Source organism: Lepidochelys kempii, chromosome 3, assembly GCF_965140285.1.
Source record: "Lepidochelys kempii isolate rLepKem1 chromosome 3, rLepKem1.hap1, whole genome shotgun sequence".
In the NCBI taxonomy this organism is placed as follows: Eukaryota; Metazoa; Chordata; order Testudines; family Cheloniidae; genus Lepidochelys; species Lepidochelys kempii.
In genome coordinates, this window is record NC_136382.1 from 86,880,922 (window position 1) to 86,900,652 (window position 19,731).

A 19,731-nucleotide genomic window follows, 5' to 3' on the forward strand; every position below is an offset into this window, starting at 1 on the left:
CAGAGCCACATAGTCCGTAGTGATCCGCTCAAGGTCATTCTTGGCAGTATCATTGGTGCCCACGTGGAGAAGCAGGAAGGGGTAGCGAGAACAGGCTCTGCAGGCCAGACTTAGAGGGGGATCTAAACCCTGACGGGGTGGGGGCGACGTTGGGAAGAAGGGTCCTGCCACCTAGAGCCTGAGAGCATGTGGCCACCACCAGAGCAAGTGTCCAACCCACAGAATCCCTGCAGCACAGCCAGGGCCTGAGAAGGAGGCCTACTACTTGTGAGGAACAGACTGAACTTCCCTTACATTCCAGAGATGCTGGTTCTGATGTCTCTGTGCCACAGAGCGTGGTGACGAGTTTTCCTTTAACATTTCCCATTTTTTCCTTATTTTTAAAAATTGATTGCTTTTTAATGAATTGTATTTGCTTTGACCTGTATGTATTGATCAGTGGGTCAGGGAAGCATCCAGTGCAGAGAGAGCACCCTGGAGTAGGGACACCCTAGCCCCTGCCTTAACTGACCACAACAAGGTTGGGGGTTGAGCCCCCCAGGAATCCAGGGCACAGCCTTGTTGGGATTATGAGGATTCTGCCACACCTGAGAGTGGAAGGGGAGCCCTCTAGGTCAGGCAGGCCTTTGAGTAAAGGACGTGTGAGCGAGGACTCAGATCCTTTCGCTAGCCCACTTCACCGGGGTAGCATATAAGCCAGGAAAGTTTCCCACAATAGCGGGACCATTCCCCCGCTTACATATGCAACCTTCTCTATTTCCTGCCCAGCTCAGCCCGTCTGTGCAAAACAACATTACAAGCTGCTTACCCAGTGTGCTGCTTGCTGACCAGAGGAGCTCACCAGGTGTCTCATTAACCTCTGGTTTGAGTAAAGCAGGGAGTGTGATTTTTTAGGAGAAGCAGCCAAAATCTGCACTTGTATGAGACCACCTTGAAGAGACTGGTGGAGGTGGGGATCAGTTGGACTGGTATTCAGTGCAGGGGGCACATCAAACATCTAAAGACACTGTGTCACAAGGCTAGGGATGGCAATGTCTGTCCTATATCTGTTCTGCTGATAAACAGAGGACTTCAGTCTCCTGGACTGTGAATGTGAAGCCTTTCACAAGCAATGAATCTACATTCAAATTGTAAAAAAGTAAAAGTTTTCATTTCAATTTTGAAGATTATTCCAGGGATGGTGTTGTGTTATTATAATAATAATAATTAATAATACATGAAACTCAGCATTAGAATTTGGCATACCACCTTTAAATGAGCTAACTTGTGATATCAAGATTATGGCAGAATATGCTTTTTGTTCCAAGAAGGGTGATATTTTGTCATAGAGGACTTTTTACTGGAAAATTTACACAACAAGATATCTTACTAAGCTTAGATACAGTATTCAAACCACACTGGAGTCTGAGGTGTTGGAGATGTGCCATGTCATCTGGTGGAACCTTTATTATTTCTTGGGATTCCCCAGTGCAGTCAGAGCTAAATCATTTCTTTGGTAATGTAAGAACTTCCAGCCATACAGAGGTTACAACATACAAAAACCAAAAGAAAAAGAGTAAGAAAGAAGAGGAGAAAGCAACGGATGAACAGAATTAATTTAGAACAATGTGGCATAAACTATTGCATTCTTTTGACTGTTGCCCTTAGACTCCAAAACTTAAATGTAGCACAAGGAAACATGATGGTTATCAGGAAAAAAATTTACAAAGATATCAACAAACTAATGTTTTAGACTCATGGGTTGCCAGGTGTTCAGTTTTCAACTGGAAAATCTGTTAGAAAAGGGGACCTGGCAGTGTCCAGTCAGCACTGCTGCCCAGACACTAAAAGTCCAGTTACCAGAGTAACTGTGATCAGCCTCCTCACCCAGAGGGCAGGAAGACCAGCAGCTGCTCAGCTGCTGACGGAGAGCCTCAGCGGCAACTACAGCAGGCCTCTTGCAACCTGGGGAGGCAGCTCCCGCTGAGGAGGGGGGCTGCGAGCAGAGCAGGTGAGGGGGCGTCAAACTCCAAGCATGTCACAGGAAGGAAGGAGGCAGCCTGCTACCTGTGGGGTGTGGATGTCGGGAGAGGAGCTGTTTGGAGAGCAACCCTTGGCCCCACTCCGCTCACCCGCCATCGGCTACAGAGGGGGTCTGGGTTTTGCGCGCTGTGTGGGGCTGCTTCCCCTGAAGGGCTGGGCTGGGCTGGGCTGCCAATTCAAGCTCCACGCGCAGCACGATCACTGCCCAGGTAGGAGCTGCCCCCTAGGAACTCTGGCGCCCACTTCTTCCAGGTGGCAGAAATTGGCAGGGTCCCACACTTTGCAGCCAGTCTGCCCCAGCCACTGCTGAGGTAGCCCTGGAGCTGGGGCCCCAAGAGCCCCTCACCATAGGGTGTGGAGGAACCAGAATTGGTTGGTCATTAAACCCCCAAGGAGACCCCAGAACCAATTTTTCCATGTAAGTTTTTTGGAGCCAGCCAGGGTGAGCAGGTCGCAGCTGTCAGGGGGGATGGCTACAAACAATGGGGCAAGTTCCCCTGATAGAAATGAGCAGGTCCCTGCCCCCAGTCCTGGGCATGTTTGGGACCATCCCTTGCCTTGGTGTTGGGGATGGAGGAGCTGGGGGGAGGAGGAGAGGGGCAGGGAGTCCTGGGTTCTCTCCCTGTTCTGGGAGGGGAGGTTTTAGAGCAGGGGGGCTGGGAGCCAGGTCACCTGGTTTCTATCCTCTGCTCTGGGAGAGGAGTGGGGGCAAGTGGGTTAGAGCAGGGGAGCTGGGACTCTAGACTCCTGAGCTCTATTCTTGGCTCAGAGAAGAGAATGGTGGTTTGTGGTTAGAGTGGGGGTGGGGTGGGACTGGAAGTCAGGACTCCTGGGTTCTATTCCCAGCTCTTTCACAGACTTCTTGTGTGACTTGAGTGAGTGGCTTGAGGAGAGAGCCTCCCCCTGCCAGGTAATTGGAGGGGTGGGGAAAGTACAAGTGGTCCCTGGGCTGGGTGCAGGGCAAGTGGGGGGGAGAGGAGCGAGCAGAAGGTGGGACCTTGGGGGAGGGATGGAGCAAGGGGTAGGCCTCTGGGGAGGGGGCGGAGTAGGGGTGTCCTGTTTTCAGAAATTGGAAAGTTGGCAACTATCATATGAAATAGTTCAGTTCTATTACTGCATACAACAATAAAAAAAACACGAACAAGGTTCCTTTTAAGTTTGCACTCACCCAAATCTTCACTCTCATCTCCTGTACTGCCTCAGTTTCGCTACCTACCACCCATGTCTATCTCCTTATATATCATTTGCTCACTCCTATTTTCGTGCCTTCTTTCATTCCACTTCTTTATGTTTAGAGGAGCCTTGCAGTTGGTGTGCACTAAGCTCCCTTTTTCTCTTCCTTTAAAATCTTCTGAAAATCTATATAGTCCATGAAGCATTCCATCTAGTATACCCATACACCATTCTGAGTTTATATGGTGCCATATTGCATTGAATTGTACCAGCTCACACCATCACCTGTATGTTATGTGGGTAAGACCCTCTTACATTTCTCATCAGCAGGTTAAATTTTGCATCTCATTGAAGCTGAAGGTAGGCACCTCAAAAACTACAAATGGTGCAATGCGTACCAACCCATTTACTAGGCAACAAAGGCTGGCATGAGCACATCACATCAGCACACCACGAACTCCATTGGAACCACTGTTCCTTCTAAGCTGTGCACGTGTGCGTGCGCACACAGATCCTAAACCCCGTGCATACGGCGAAACACTGCGTGCACAAAAATTTGCACAGAAGCACAACAATTTACACAGAAGAAATTTTTTGCACACACGACCTGTCAAAAATTTGCATGGAAGAAATATTTTGTGCACATGGCCTGTCAAAAATTAGAGGGAACATTGATTGGAACCCTGTTTATATCCAGATTACAGTCAAACAAAACACGCAAAAACACCTGACTGCACCCTGCATAGTTACACCATGACTCTCGTTGCTGCCAGTTCATCCACTGGAATCTCTTCTGGGTACAATCTCTTGTTGTTACCCCTTGCATGCAGTGGCAAGTTGTAAACCTATTCACAGACTCTCTCCTAAGAATGAGTTTATGCTATGGAAAGATTGGAGAACAACAAAGATAGAGAATAAATTACAATAATCCTTTCCAGAAGACCCATAGTTGTGTCAAAAAACTAGGTACCAAATTCAGACCTCATGTCACAATAGGTCAAACTTTACCATTAGATATACTCTTTAATTTCAATGGGAGAGCAGCATGTTCGTACGAGCACAGAATTAATTTGTATTTAATTTTAAAATGATCAAATCGAAATGTTATTCTTCCCTTACCAGTTCTGCGTAGGGATAAAGTGCCATCTTGCATATTGATTTTCTTGGAGTGATTCCCAGAAGAGTTGTTGTCAAGGTTCCTTCCCCACTCTGAACGCTAGGGTACAGATGTGGGGACCTGCATGAAAAACCTCCTAAGCTTATCTTTACCAGCTTAGGTCAAAACTTCCCCAAGGTACAAAATATTCCACCCTTTGTCCTTGGATTGGCTGCTACCACCACCAAACAAATACTGGTTACTGGGGAAGAGCTGTTTGGAAACATCTTTCCCCCCAAAATACTTCCCAAAACCTTGCACCCCACTTCCTGGACAAGGTTTGGTAAAAAGCCTCACCAATTTGCCTAGGTGACTACAGACCCAGACCCTTGGATCTTAAGAACAATCCTCCCAACACTTGCACCCCCCCTTTCCTGGGAAATGTTGGATAAAAAGCCTCACCAATTTGCATAGGTGACCACAGACCCAAACCCTTGGATCTGAGAACAATGAAAAAGCATTCAGTTTTCTTACAAGAAGACTTTTAATAGAAATAAAGGTAAATAGAAATCACCTCTGTAAAATCAGGATGGTAGATACCTTACAGGGTAATTAGATTCAAAACATAGAGAACCCCTCTAGGCAAAACCTTAAGTTACAAAAAAGATACACAGACAGAAATAGTTATTCTATTAAGCACAATTCTTTTCTCAGCCATTTAAAGAAATCATAATCTAACACATACCTAGCTAGATTACTTACTAAAAGTTCTAAGACTCCATTCCTGGTCTATCCCCAGCAGAAACCAGCATATAGACAGACACACAGACCCCTTGTTTCTCTCCCTCCTCCCAGCTTTTGAAAGTATCTTGTCTCCTCATTGGTCATTTTGGTCAGGTCCCAGTGAGGTTACCTTTAGCTTCTTAACCCTTTACAGGTGAGAGGATTTTTTTCTCTGGCCAGGAGGGATTTTAAAGGGGTTTACCCTTCCCTTTATATTTATGACAGTTGTGCTCTGCTCTTTTCTGCCTATATATCACTATCTTTATTTATAAAATATATACCCTATTGTTTCAATCCCTGGAGATAGTCCTGTTCAGGAAATATCTAGACAATATTTAGTATATGTGAAAGTGTGACAGTGCCAAAAAGAATCTACTATAGGATACTCCAAAGTGACCAAATTCCAGGTTTCAGAATCAACAACAGGCAGGTTAGTTTCCATGTTTTACTTTTGGCTATAGAGCTTCCTCACTTACTACTTTATAAAGAGACATTGTCAAGATTACTAGGCCCAGAACACCACCACTTAACACTCATATAGTGCTTTTTGTCTACTGAATATTTAAATATGAATAAAGTAAACCTCAGAATGCACCTTTGATTTGTGCTGGAAATGGCCCACCTGATGATCACTTTAGATAAGCTATTACCAGCTGGACAATGGGGTGGGAGGAGGTATTTTTTCATATTCTCTGTGTATATATAAAGTCTGCTGCAGTTTCCACGGCATGCATCTGATGAAGTGAGCTGTAGCTCATGAAAGCTCATGCTCAAATAAATTGGTTAGTCTCTAAGGTGCCACAAGTACTCCTTTTCTTTTTGTGAATACAGACTAACACGGCTGTTACTCTGAAACCTTTGAAGTAGTATTATTGCTAAGAAAAGGTACAAAAGAATAGCAAAAGCATATAGAATTAGTAGCCTAGTGGATGGGAGGAAGTAGTAGATAAAAATATCTTTATTTTAGTAAGGCTTTTGACACAGTCCCACATGATATTCTCATAAACCAACTAGGGAAATGTGATCTAGATGAAATTATGGTAAGGTAGATGCACAACTGGTTGAAAGACTGTACTCAAAGGGGAGTTATCAATGATTTGCTGTCATTCTGGGAAGACATATCTAGTGGGGTCCCATAGGGGTCAGCCCTGGGTCTGGTACTCTCCAGTATTTTCCTTAATGACTTGGATAATGGAGTGGAGAGTATGCTTATAAAACCAAGATGGGAGGAGTTGCAAGGACTTTGGATGACAGGATTAGAATTCAAAATGACTTTGACAAACTGGAAAATTGGTCTGAAATCAACAAGATGAAATTCAGTAAAGACAAGTGCAAAGTACTTACCTTAGGAAGGAAAAAAATCAAACACACAACTACAAAATGTCTAAAAGCTGGCGAGGTGATCGTACGGCTGAAAAGGATCTGCGAGGGGGTGGGGGGTAGTATAGTGCTTCACAAATTGCATATGAGTCAACAATGAAATGTAGTTGTGAAAAACCCTAATATAACTCAGAAGTGCGTGGTTAAAAATACTGGGGATGAAAAAAGAAGGCTGAGGGGAGACTTGATAACAGTTAAGAACTGTTCTAAAGAGGATGGTCCTACCTCCAGTGGACATGGAGAACAAGTAGTAATGGGCTTAATCTGCAGCAAGGGAGATCTGGGTGAGATATTAGGAAAAACTTTCTCACAATAAGCATAGTTAACCTCTGGAATAGGCTTCAAAGGGTGGTTTTGGAATCCCTATCATGCAGGTTTTTAAGAAAAGGTTGAACAAACACCTGTTAGGAATGGTCCAGGTTTAGATGGTCCTGTCTCAGCGCAAGGGGCTGGATTTGATGACTTCTTGAGGTACCTTCCAGTCCTACATTTCTGTGATTATGCTATGTTGTAATAGGGAGCAGCCTCAGTAATATCCTCATTTTACAATTGGGGAAATTGAAACTCAGTAAGATTTAGGCCCACATTTTCAAAAGGGTCCACTAATTGTGAGAGACCAATTTGAGAGAACTGTTTAAAGATGGGCATGTAAAGCTTGAGGCACCCAAAATGTGCAGAAAAAATAACTCGGCCAAGACCACAGAGTTGGAATCAACATCAGAGCTGGGATTAGAACTCAGTAATTCCTGGGTCAGATCACATCTTTCTCTCAAAATGTGACTGACTGGTCCTCACCTTTATATTTGTCTTGCTAAACTCATGAACAGTAATTTTATATGGCTGTTTTGGAAGTAGGTTGGGCTGCAACGATGTAGCTACCAAAAATGCTTCCATGATTGTTTTAAAAAAGAAAAAACCCTCCTACGACCCAATCAGTAACAGCAGGCCCAACATCTCTAAGTAACCTGTGACACCAAACTAAAGAGTCTGTGCAAGGGGCAGGGGTAACATTTTGGAAAGGAATAAAATACAGTTTCAAAACTTCATAATTTAATAACAACTATGAAACAATATCTTCCATGAGATTGTCCTTTTAAAGTGGAAACAGTGACATTAAGGGGCCAAGTTTACATTGTAGATTATAGAATTAAAGTTTATGTCTTCTCTTAAGAGTCATTCTAACAACAGCATTGTGAAATTCCATAGTTATTGTGTCCCTATGATTTCATACAGTAACTCCTCACTTAAAGTCATCCCGGTTAATGTTGTTTCATTGTTATGTTGCTGATCAATTAGGGAACATGCTCGTTTAAAGTTGCGCAATGCTCCCTTATAACGTTGTTTGGCAGCCATCTGCTTTGTCCACTGCTTGCAGAAAGAGCAGCCCGTTGCAGCTAGCTGGTGGGAAGTTGGAACTAGAGTGAACCAGCAGCCCCCCTATGAGCTCTCCGCTCCCCTAAGTTCCCTGTGCGGCAGCCGCCCAGCAGGCTATCAATTGCTGGGCAGTTCAGCTGTCCCTCCCCTCACTGCCGTGTGCTGCTCCTGCCCTTTGCCTTGAAGCTGCTCCCGGGAGCTTCCTGCTTGCTATGCAGGGGTGGGGGAGAAGAAGGGAGCTAATGTCAGGGTGTCCCCCCTTCCCTCTGCTCCTGCCCCCCGCTTACCCCATCTCTATAGAGCAGGGGGGACACATGACAGGGCTCAGGATGGAGGGAGCTTGCTGGCAGCAGCTGCTGTCTCAACTTCCTGATCTACTTAAAAAGGCAATGTACTTAGAGTGGTGTCAGTGTACTTAAAGGGGCAATGTGCATCTCTCTCTCTCTCTCACACAGGGTGTGTCTCTCTATCTCTGTCTACCATGCTGTCTCCCCTCCCTCCATTTGTGCTGCCTTGTAGAGTGTGAGGCTACATTAACAACGTGTTAACCTTTGAGGGCTCAGCCGAGTGCTAGTTCCTCATTTAGCAGCATGGCATTCCCTGGGAAATATCCCACCCACTTCTACCCTCTGACTTCATCACCTCAACCAAGCTTCACAATCATCATTGCTGTGTGTAGTATTAAATTATTTGTTTAAAACTTATACTGTGTTTATATATATATATATATATATATATATATACATACACACTTTTGTCTGGTGAAAAAAATTTCCCTGGAACCTAACCCCCTTATTTACATTAATTCTTATGGGGAAATTGGATTCGCTTAACATCATTTTGCTTAAAGTCGCATTTTTGGGGAACATATCTACAACGTTAAGTGAGGAGTTACTGTATCAAATTTGCTTAGTTGACAAATAAGATGTTTTTTCTAACTGCTAGCCCTGCAAACTCATCCTGGGCAGCAAAAGAATCAAGCTGGGTCCCTTCTTTCTCATATATCATTATCACTGGAGACCACATTATGTCCTTATTTAATTTTGTGCAAGCAGATTGTCTTCATATTATTTCTTCAGTTACACCTGTGCAATCCCATTCATCTTCAATGTTCGGGTGGAACTGAAGAAATAACATGACCTGCAGGAACTTTATGACTGGTTATTAGTGCCTGGGAAAGTTAAAATCCATCTTGATTCTCAAATCCCAGGTTTAGTTTGTACATGCTGGGAATTGTGAGAGGGGTGTGTCAAGGTTCCTTCCCCACTCTGAACGCTAGGGTACAGATGTGGGGACCTACATGAAAAACCTCCTAAGCTTCTCTTTACCAGCTTAGGTCAAAACTTCCCTAAGGTACAAAATATTCCACCCTTTGTCCTTGGATTGGCCGCTACCACCACCAAATAAATACTGGTTACTGGGGAAGAGCTGTCTGGACACGTCTTTCCCCCCAGAATACTTCCCAAAACCTTGCACCCCACTTCCTGGACAAGGTTTGGTAAAAAGCCTCACCAATTTGCATAGGTGACCACAGACCCAAACCCTTGGATCTGAGAACAATGAAAAAGCATTCAGTTTTCTTACAAGAAGACTTTTAATAGAAATAGAAGTAAATAGAAATAAAGAAATCCCCCCTGTAAAATCAGGATGGTAGATACCTTACAGGGTAATTAGATTCAAAACATAGAGAACCCCTCTAGGCAAAACCTTAAGTTACAAAAAAGATAGACAGAAATAGTTATTCTATTCAGCACAATTCTTTTCTCAGCCATTTAAACACGTCTAACACATGCCTAGCTAGATTACTTACTAAAAGTTCTAAGACTCCATTCCTGGTCTATCCCCGGCAGAAAAACAGCATTATCGACAGACAGAGACCCTTTGTTTCTCTCCCTCCTCTCAGCGTTTGAAAGTATCTTGTCTCCTCATTGGTCATTTTGGTCAGGTGCCAGCGAGGTTACCTTTAGCTTCTTAACCCTTTGCAGGTGAGAGGAGCTTTCCCCTGGCCAGGAGGGATTTCAAAGGGGTTTACCCTTCCCTTTATATTTATGACAGGTGCAGTGCTGGGTGTGGATGCAGTGCACTGTGTTACCCTTTAAAACAGGATGGCAGCTGTGAATGCATTGCACCAGGGGTTCTCAAACTGTGGGTCGGGACCCCCAAGTGGGTCACAATCCCATTTTAATGGGGTTGCCAAGGCTGGTGTTAGATTTGCTGGGGCCCAGGGCCCAAGCCCAAACCCCACTGCCTGGGGCTGAGGCTGAACCCCGAGTCCCACCACTCAGGGCTAAGGTTACATGCCCCCCCGCCCAGGACACCAGAGCTCGGGCAGCAGGGCTCAGTCGGGGTCGGTTTTCGGTCCCCCCTCCCCCGAGGTCGTGTAGTAATTTTTATTGTCGGAAGGGGGTCACGGTGCAATGATGTTTGAGAACCGCTACATTGCACCATTGTAGCTTGTATTAGTTCAGTCACACTAGTGAAAATTGCAATAGTGCAGTTCTCTAGAGTAGACAAAGGTTCTCAGACCGAGCATTACAAGCATCGTGAATATTGAGGAGCATGGGGAGGACAGAGCATATAAGATATTGCTATGTTAAAGTGACCATGGGTTCTACAGCCATGAGTTGGGAAGGGCTTCTTATTAATGAGTTGACCTTTGATCTCATAAATGTAACGCTTATGTTGTGGCTGGCATTTTATACCAGAAGGCTTTTAAATTATTTTTTGTTTAAAAAACAAAAACTGACCTTATTACACTGAATTTGTGCTCAGTTTTTTTCAACAGAAATGAAGCATTTAGAAACATGAATAAATGTTTTACTAGGAAATCTTTTTGCAAATTGGTATTTTTTGAGAAATGAGATCTGGATGTCATAATAAAGTGTGAAGTCATGGGAGGAAAATTGCATGGGATGGAACTGGATTTCGTAGTCAGAATATTTTAGTTGGGGACAGCACAGAAAATCTTATAACACTGGTATGCTGTACAGTGTGGAAGGAGAAGAATTCTTTGAATTGCATAATTTTTTCATTCACGTAATCAGTTTGTTATGCACACAGTGATGCCATGGGACTTGGCATTTTAGCTGCTGGGTTTCTCACTGGCAGCATCTGAAGAAGTTCATTATATGTATTTATCACATGATGCACTTCATCAAACAAATGGAACTGGGAGAATAAGTCTTTCTAACAAGATTCTTCAAAGCTCCCTTATAAACTATTTATTGATATACTCTTCCGTGGTCAGGATACAATGAGGTTCCTTGTACTGCAGCATTCAACACAGGAAGTTCATTATTCTCCATCCAAATTAGGCACAGAGAAAGGAAGCCCACACACAAAAAAGAGCCACTTACAAAGAAGCAACAGATAATTTGCAAATGCTTTTAGTAAGGAATCTCAAATCAATATACAGTGGGATTAAAAACTCTTCAGGAGAATAACCTTATCATCTTATTTTGTTCTGTAAAGTGCCATGCATAACAATGGTGCTAAGCAACTAATTTCTGCAACACACTAGTGATACTGCAGAAAATTAGGTGCTTTTTTATCAGCAGAAATTAACTAATACAAGCATATAAAAAATAAAGGAGTCAAAACTGGAGTTACAGTTATGTATGCTGTTAAATGATACTTACTTTGGGTTGCCAAGAAATCCTTTTAAAGCCTGCTGAATCCTGGTATGTGGTAAGGTTTGAGGTACTTAAACTCCTGCGTGACAAGCTAAATATGCACACACACGCTACTTGTGTTTGTACAAGCTGCATCTGGTAAGATAGGTTCTCTTTATTTTCGATGTACATAGACACTACTCAGTTCACGTTCAGATCAGGAAGGATAATTGCTGTTGTGCCTCCTTTGATGAACTCAGCTCAGTATGCAATATCTTAGGTAACGTGCAGAACACTTGCTGAGCTCGCCAATTGATGTTACCTCTGTGTCCACATTGATGTAATCAGTATCTTTCTGATAAAGATAACTGTAACTTCTTCACACTGCCAGTGTCCTCTTTAAGTTACCTTTCTATATGCTGGCTTTTTTTTAAAGTTTGGGTGAATATAGTGCTCATGAAAGTTAGGGGACTAACAGTGTCTTGGCTCAACAATAATGCAGTGATGCTCCATGCAGAATTCCCCACCACTGCCTGATAAGCAACACTTCCTGCTTTCCCTATCTTAAAACTCTCTGAGCAGGTTAAACTATGATTATTGTGGTGCAGGCAAATAGGGAGTAGGATCAGAGGCTAGATACTCAAACCTGGGTCTCCAGATTAACAGTTCTATGTACAAAAAGAAAAGGAGTACTTGTGGCACCTTAGAGACTAACCAATTTATTTGAGCATGAGCTTTCGTGAGCTACAGCTCACTTCATCGGATGCTCACGAAAGCTCATGCTCAAATAAATTGGTTAGTCTCTAAGGTGCCACAAGTACTCCTTTTCTTTTTGCGAATACAGACTAACACGGCTGTTACTCTGAAACAGTTCTATGTACAGGAAATTGCCATTGCAACAAGGGACATCAGTCAGTTCAAGAGAAAAGTAGATAAAACATTAAAGAAGGGGAATGTGTGTGGTTGAGAAATACAAGCAAATGGAACCAAAAAGGAAGCAGATATGATGGGCCTCCTGTTTTTTCTCTGTTGTAGCTTAGATGAATGAGGCTGCAGTTCTTGACACTCACTCTATGACTCAGATGTTTATTTGAGTGATCGAGTTAAACCTTTGTCTCTGATGCCAATTCCCAAACTGGCCAGGGTTTTCAGTCTCACTTATTAGTTTTTCCTATTCCCAGCCAGATGTGCAAAGGAATGGGAATGTTCTCAACTTGATGCGTGGGTTTAAGATATGCATCTTTAATTAGTGTTACTGGAAGGTACAGAAGTAATGTTATGTGTTTTAAATAGTGAATATCTCTAATTAAAACATGTCATACCAGGGCAGCTAATCCTCATACTGTCATAGGTCTATACTTTATAAGTCTATAGCTTATTGCTATACCAATATAAGCATCTTTATACCAGTAAAACTGCATCTGCACTAGGGCGTTGCACTGTTTTACCTAAACCATTATAGCAGTACAATAACTGTGTAGGCAAACTCTAAGAAAATACCCCTTTTCCATCACGTTCCTATTCCTTTCATGAGTGGTGAACACTAAATTCCTTCTTTTTCCTCCTTCCACTGTGTAGTAAGGATTAATATACACAGCCTGGGCATCTCTTCCCCTTTGCCCCATGTGGCCAATACTCCCATTCCTGGATATCCTTACTCTCTCTTGCCTCTTCAACATGAGTCATATAGCCATCTTCTCAGTTACCACTATGGCTGCTTGAAGAGACTGTCTCACCCTTCGGAAAGGCAGCCAGCCTTGGCGTTGTCCATATACCTGTATTGCCCGACTCTATGATAAGAAGTGCTCTATATTTTGGGCCATGCTTGTTGAAAGCCAGTATTAAGTGTCTATGCTTATTAGTGATAGGGATAGTCAGTGGCTTCCTTAAAGAAGACAAGTTGCCAGTGACCCTTAAACATGATGAGTCCTTGGTCAAGAAACTGTTACTTGTGAATAACAACCTTGAAATTAGTGCTTAGACTCTGCTCTACATCCCTTTTTGGGGAAGTGTTAAAGAGATCACTCACGGCAAGCACCGTCCAGTGGCCAAGCATACTGTGGCAGGTTCTCTTTTTCCTGGTGCCACTCAGGTCCTGTGGTCAGGGATGCTGGAACAATTATAGTGGGGGTGCTGAGGGCCATTGAACCAATTTGTAAACCCTGTATATGATGGAAACCACTTCAAGCCAGGGATTGCTGCCCCACCTCCACGACCCCTAGTTCCAGCACCTGTGCCTGCCGTGGTCCATTCCTTCTGTGATTCAGCCCTCAGCCAGGTCACATGTTTTTGTCTGCCCCTTTTGGGCTATATAGACTCCAGCAATGGGGTTGCCCTCTGAGTTAGGTGAGAGGGCTTCCCCCGGTTGAGTTCCCCCTCAGGATCTTGACCCTTATGTCCTTAGGGCCTTCTCTCCTCTGGACTCCCCAAATTAGGGAAAGGCATTGACCTTTGGCACCCTCTATAGGGGAATCTGGGCTTACCCTCACCACTGGGTTCCAATACAGGACCCGGTGTAAAGCAGCTAAGTCTTGCGCCAAAGTGCTATAATGCTGTCTCCTGGATCACTTCCCACCAGTCCCTTCTTTCCCAATGGGTATAGTGTCATTAAATACCTGGAATCAAAGATAAAGTTTCAGTTCTTCTGAGAATCACCAGGTTCTTCCCTGTGTGTTCCTGCAGTGGTCTTCTTCCCAGGCTTTCAGGGTGTAGATCAGTTCACCTCCATTGTCTGAAGCCTACTGAACTGGCCTGTTTTCTTTTTGAGCTCCTCGTGCAAGCTGTGCATACTTTGGAGATGTGGTGGGTGGGGCTTCCTCGTCCCAGAGTAACCATTTAACCCTTTCGTTACTGGTATGAGGTGTTGTATACTCCATCACAGGAAAGTTATAGAGCAGGAAGTTGTTGTGATGAGTTTTGTGTGTGTGTGATGTGCTCTGAGAAATTAACTGATCAATAACTCATTTCACATCAGCCACCATACAGCCATCAGACTGTAATGACTTTTGGTTACTACCAGCCTGAGCTGGATTAAGTGGGGTGGCCTAAAAGTGAAATGCTCTTTACTGTATCATCTCCCCCACACCCAATATCAGACTTTTAAAGTGTTTCTTATTAAATCTCTTCAACTTATCAAAAGTACTTGGAAGATTGCAGGCTTTTTCACAGCACACTTCAGCACTCAGTCTCTTACTGAAACTCCCAAGGTGGAAATTTTTACGTCACTGGGATACCTCTCACCCAGATATGGCAGTCACAAAGCATTATATTTAGCAGACTTTGACATGATGAAAATAGAATGGATGCATCACAATAACTGTGTGTCAGTCCAAGTAAAAGCAATAGTTAGCTCTAACAAACTCCCTCAATGCTGCTGTTTTGGGGATGAGCTACTTTAAAAAAAAAAATAAAGCTCCGAAGAATAAAAATATTTAACTATATTCATTCAAAATAAATTAGCCGTGTTGTGGGTAGTCTACAACAACATTGTCCTCAAACAAAAAATACTTCTGTTCCCAGTGGGCAGAAAAAATGTGCTACAACCTGCCGGCAATAACAGTTTCAATGCAAATGTAGTGCTTGGTTCTGTTCTCATTATGGTCATGGCTTTAGTTAGACAAGACAGGTGTCTTCAGAAGAGGCGCACGTTCCATTGCATATGATTTTGGAGAGATCTTAGAAAGTTTAGCATAAGTATTTTTGAAGTTCCCATTTATTACTGTAACAATGGCTGTCCAGAAGGGACCTGTTACAACACAACAGTAGGCTGCTGGCATGGTTTAAATAAAGGACTGTCTTGCAGTGGAGATGGAACTGAACCATATTTTAACCACATTCCTGACTTATACAACTGACTTGAATTTATGAAGACCTGGCGCATGATTTAGGAAGCTGTTAGGGTTCCATCTATGCTGCAAATCCAGTTTGTATCAGTGCTACTGTATTATGAAAGCATTATCCTACAATAGTTACAATGTCAATTTAAACTGGAAACTTCAAAAGCAGCTGTCCTTAGAAAGTTGGTTACATTTCCCAAACTACAGCCTTTGTTTTTTTAAACAATGGCAGACTCCTCCAGGTAACCAGACTTCTCTAAGTGAAGGGAGAAAAAAGTCTATACTTTTTGTAATAAAGCCAGGGGATGAAACATGGATATTTATTTTGAAAGATAACATACACCTGTTCTGTCTGCTGAATACTAGGTAACTATTGGAGGCTCATTTTCATCTGTTACCATGGTAAACTCTTTGTACTTCAAGGCCTTACAGCTTTGTTTCCTTTCAAGATGAGGTACTTGCCCTAGCTTTTCCAGTAGCTTTAACCCAATAACATGGAAGTGTGATAATAGTAATTGCTCTTCTCCCTCCATCAATATGTCTCAGCTGTGTAGCACTGATGTATGGACTGTTTTTCCTTTGAACTCCTTTTTGAAGTTTGCTTCTGCCTATAGTAGTCATCCTTATTAACATTCCTGGTTCTTCTTTGCCTTCACTTAGTTGCCAGACAGAGATAAGGAAGGGCAGGCTGCTAACAATGGTGCCTTTCAGGCAAGCTGCTCTAATGAGCAGGCTTGGTAGTTTATCTTGCTGTCTGTCCAGACAGGTTACAGGATCTTTGCTTCTTTGTTTTGTTAAATGGTACAAAAGAAACTGGAAAGTTAAAGAACCTAAGGGGGGAAACTGGCAGTTATGGGAAGGTACATCAACAAGAATTTTCAAATATTTTTTCATATGAGACCTTATTGGCTTGGCTTTTTATCAGAGTGGCTGTAAAGTATCCTCACTGGAGATTAGCTATGGAATAGAACCACTGCAATAAGGTTTTGTTAAGTGCTGGTGACTTGTATCAAAGGCTCATCCCAGTAGTGTAATTTGAGTTTCTTGAAACTTATAACAAGAGCAGAGAGATACTTCTTTCACAGCAAATTTTATATATACTCTTATACTACACCCATCACCAGGTTAAATTGGTAGCAAATAAACCCTTATGCCTTCATCTATATCTTGATTACAGGGACAATGCATAACTCCCCACCCCATGAATCCTACTAGCTGGTCTGATAAGCAAACTCAGACATAAAACAATTGTAAATGTTTAAGAGGCGCCTTTCATCCCCTTCATTACCTGTATCTCAGCTTCTACTAGGCAATAATGCCAGACTCTTGGGAAATGTAATTATTTACATATGGAATGTTTATATATGTTACTATGCTATTTACATATATAGTTAATAATTTACTTAGACTTTGGCTGCAAATATACTTTTAATGCTTGCTCTCATTCATTTTTCTTCCCTTCTGTGTCTCAGTCTTTTGTCCTCTAACCCATTTCCTTTATATTAATGTAAAATGTTTAATTTTTAAATAGCTTCAGTATATTTTGTCTTTTCCTTTTCCTTTCCCCTTATCTGCTGACTGTTTCTTTCTCTCTTACTTTTCTCTAATCCTTTCTAGTCTTTCATTTTGTTTTTCTCCTCCTTTCTCTCACTTTTCACAACTCCTACCATTTCTCTATATTACTAAACATCTTTAAGAGGAACTGCTCACAAGCTGTTTCCTCATCACCATGCCCTCATCATTGTGGCGTGTATCCTTCTAGAATGCTCTAACTAATTTAAAGATCAACAAAGCTTGGGAATTGTTATTTGAAATGGAATCAGTGAGAAAATGTCTGAATAAAGGGATTGAACTCCTTGTGCTTCCTAGACTCTGTTCCTTTCTCCCGCTCCCCAATGTTATTGTTTCCAGTAAGATATTATTTTAATACATTTTAACACCAGAAAAGACGATTATGATCATCGGGTCTGACCTCTTGGCATAAAACAGGCCATAGAATTTCACCCAGTGATTCCTACACCAAGATCAATAAATTGTGGTTGAACTGCAGGATGTCTTTTAGAAAGACATCTAGTCTTGATTTAAAGACTCCAAGGGTATATCTACACTACAACATAAGACCAGAGTTAGAAAAATTTGAGTTAGCCAACTCTGTTAACCTTGGCCTTGAGTGTCTACACACATTTTGTAACTCCATGTTAGGAACTGTTGAATCCAGGCTCCCAACCTGAGGCTGTAGTGTCTACATTGCACCCACACCCCAAACTTCATAGCACCTCCCAAAATGTGGCTACTCTAGCCCTTTGTTCGTAGTGCAGTGTGGGAAAGCTTGACTGTCCCCCAAATGTGACTGTCCAGAGGACAAAAAAAGTCAGCCCATGGGATTGTGGGATACTTTTGGTGGATTCCCAGTGCACAAATCCAGTGGGACTGCATCTACACTGCAAAACTATAGGGCTTGAGCCCTGGGTCCTGGTTTGACTCAAGCTCAGACCCTCCACCCCTGTTGGTTCCTGGGACCCTGGGTCCAAGCCCTGGGTTAGTATGTTTTGTGTGTAGATGACAGTTTAGGCTTGAGCCTGAGTTTGAACCCTGGGTTTACACTGCAGTATAGACATACTCTGAGGATAGGTCTAGACTGCAATTAAACACTCACGGCTGGCCCAGGTCAGCTGACTCAGGCTCGGGCTGCAAAATCGCAGTGTATATGTTTGGGCTTGGGCTTGAACCTCCCCATATAGCCTTAGTTCCAAATGTTATGCACTATTGATGATCCCAAGTGCTAAAAATTATGAGTCACTGTCAGGTCCCCCCAAAACTGTAAAATTAAAAAAAATACTGTCTCTTTTTGTTTTTTTTTTAACTTTGCCTTCACTTTTCGGAGTCTTTAGAATGCACTCAAGTCACATTTTCAAGCTTTTCTCCACAATCATGCCAGCTAAAAGTTACTATTAAAAAAAAAGGAGGGGGGTGGAGCTGGAATTTGCGCTTACTCACATGCTATCAGAAGCTGCGGCTATAAGAAATACGTCAATTATCACAAGACTCATGATGAAGTAACGAAAGTGACAACATTGGATATGCCCCTCATCAAAATCACCTAGATAGATAGAATTAGATAGAATTCCTTATGTAAGAGCCCCTACAAAGAAAATCTGCTTTAGGTGTATTTACATTACAGGTCTGCATCTTGCAGCTCCATTTCTGATTGCTTCTCATGCACACAGCAAGGCAGGCCCTGCCAAGCTGCATCTACCTGGAAGGGCAATTAAATATTTTGCCCAATGTGAAAGGAATCTCAGCTTTTTGGTTACACAGATTTCATTGTTAGTCTGCACAAAAGCTTTTGTGAAACTAATTTTGGAAATCACTCTATGATACTGAATAATAAACTTGAGGAGGATCATGCAAAAGTATTTGCACTGACTATAGCTAGGGCTCCGTGTCTGTCATGGAGGTCACAAAAGTTACGGATTCCATGATTTTCCATGACCTCCGTGATTTCTGCAGCAGCTGGTGTGCCTGACCCCTAAGCTGCCGGGCAGCGGTGGGTGGGTGGCCCGGGGGCAGCCAGAGAAGCCACTGCTCGGTGGCCCCCAGCAGCTGGTGCTGCTGTCCCCTGGGCCTCCCGGCCAGAGCAGCAGCCCCCCTCCGGCCCCCCAGAGCAGCATTCCACACCCCCCAGCTAAGATTTAGTCAGGTATATAGTAAAAATGGGTGTGAATTTTTGTTTATTGCCCCTGACCTGTCCATGACTTCTACTAAAAATACCCGTGACTAAATCGTAGCCTTAATTGTAGCTGATTCTGGGCTTGTTCCTGGAGCCCTTATGAGACTATTCAAAACAGTAAGGGCTGTAGGCTTTGACCATTAAAGTTGAATAGAATCCCAGCTGTTATGTCAATAAGGCTAACTGAGTAAAAAGATAAACAACCACTCCTCCCACATATTTTTTATATCTTTAAAAAACCCTGTCATTTTTGCTGATCTCATATTAGGTAGATTCTCTATGTGCCAACCCTCCATATTTCCTTAAACTATTTTATGACTCACTAAGTCTTACAAGTGGTGGGGTTGTAAAGTTGTGTCTCTGGGCTAGCACACTGTTGCAGAATAGCGACTGTTCTTTGTCACGTTCTTGTTTTAATAAGGGTTAAAGAGCAGCAGCAAAGCTAAAGCCCAGTGTAAAAATATTGTAGCATTTTATGGTAATAACTAAAAACATATTAAGCTGTAGTGTTTTGGAATATTATTGCAGAATAAAGTAGGTGTTTGTTAGGGACTATACTGTAAGAGAGTAGCACTTTAGTGACTTGGGATCTAAAAGGGCCCTGTCATGCTGTCTGGAGCAGCTCATGCCCTTGAGTGCCAACCTAGAGCAGACTGTCAAAAAGCAGGGTGGAAACACCAAACTGGTTGTGTGTTTCTATAATTGGATTTCACCAACTCAGTAACA